A 773-nucleotide genomic window follows, 5' to 3' on the forward strand; every position below is an offset into this window, starting at 1 on the left:
TTACGGTGTTTGCGTGGAGGGGGGTGCGTAGCTCCTACCTGAGTGGGAATCAACCACAGCCCCATCCTAAGACCGAAGCAGTGCCAGTGGGGGGCCGGGGCTGCTAGTGGGTATCCGAGGCCCCCCAGCAGAGGAGAGGGGATTTTTCATTTTAAAAAATCAGTTGTCCTGAAGCAGAGAGGCTAGCAAAGCCCCTGGTATGTATGGAAACCCCACCAGTGCCCGTGAGTCCCCAGCACCAGGCAACTCCCCCCCCCACAGGCAGAGAGCCATCCCGCCCCCCCATATCAGCCTGCCCACCTCCCGAAGTCCAGGAGGGACAAAGGGCACCTGAAAACACATCACTGTGAGGATCATGGCCTCAGCGACAGGACCCCTCTAGTAGGAACATCAGAAGAGCCCTGCTGGATCGGAACAATAGTCCGATCAGTCCATTCTCCTGGCACTGTGATTCAGAGGCACTAAGCTTTAGTGCCTCTGAACGTGGAGGTTCCCCTCAGTCACCAGGACTGGTAGCTAGACTTGCCCTCCATGAATGTATCTAGTCCCCTTTGAAAGTTGTTTATTCCTGTGGCCATGACTACATCCTCTGGCAGGGAACTCCACATTTCAAACACTCTCTGTGTACAGAAGCATTTCATTTTGTCTGTCCTGAATCTACTGGACGCTCTCCAGTTCTAGTATATGTTGGGAGAGGGAGAAGAATGTCTCTTTGTCCAGTCTCTGTTGTGGCAGGTCTTCCCTGTGCAGAAGCCGTGCTGGTTTTCCCTCAG

Source organism: Gekko japonicus, unplaced genomic scaffold, assembly GCF_001447785.1.
Source record: "Gekko japonicus isolate JY-2015 unplaced genomic scaffold, Gekko_japonicus_V1.1 scaffold2712, whole genome shotgun sequence".
NCBI lineage: Eukaryota > Metazoa > Chordata > Lepidosauria > Squamata > Gekkonidae > Gekko > Gekko japonicus.